Source organism: Colobus angolensis, unplaced genomic scaffold (assembly GCF_000951035.1).
Source record: "Colobus angolensis palliatus isolate OR3802 unplaced genomic scaffold, Cang.pa_1.0 Scaffold1, whole genome shotgun sequence".
NCBI lineage: Eukaryota > Metazoa > Chordata > Mammalia > Primates > Cercopithecidae > Colobus > Colobus angolensis.
The window spans coordinates 19,408,794-19,409,177 of record NW_012110918.1 but is presented as its reverse complement, the minus strand read 5'-3'; the positions used below and the strand labels follow the sequence as shown (position 1 = coordinate 19,409,177).

The following is a 384-nucleotide window of genomic DNA, read 5'->3' as shown; positions in this document are numbered from 1 at the left end:
CCGTCCTCCCCGTCAGGGTGCACCTGCAGGTGTCCGTGTCTCTGTCCTCCCCGTCAGGGTGCACGTGCAGGCGTCTGTGTCACCGTCCTCCCCGTCAGGGTGCACCTGCAGGTGTCCGCGTCCCCGTCCTCCCCGTCAGGGTGCACCTGCAGGCGTCCGTGTCCCCGTCCTCCCCATCAGGGTGTACCTGCAGGCGTCTGTGTCACCGTCCTCCCCATGGGGGTGCACCTGCAGGCATCCGTGTCTCTGTCCTCCCCGTCAGGGTGCACCTGCAGGTGTCCGCGTCGCTGTCCTCCCCACGGGGGTGCACCTGCAGGCGTCCGTGTCCTCGTCCTCCCTGTCAGGGTGCACCTGAAAGCGTCCATGTCCAGACCGGGCCTGCTC

General features: G+C 68.8%; 1 protein-coding gene across 1 annotated transcript in view; it reads left to right on the top strand.

The window, feature by feature from the left end:
• Positions 1 to 384, top strand: part of B3GNTL1 (UDP-GlcNAc:betaGal beta-1,3-N-acetylglucosaminyltransferase-like 1) — a 121,806-nt gene that overhangs the window by 96,655 nt on the left and 24,767 nt on the right. The window lies entirely within an intron of this gene.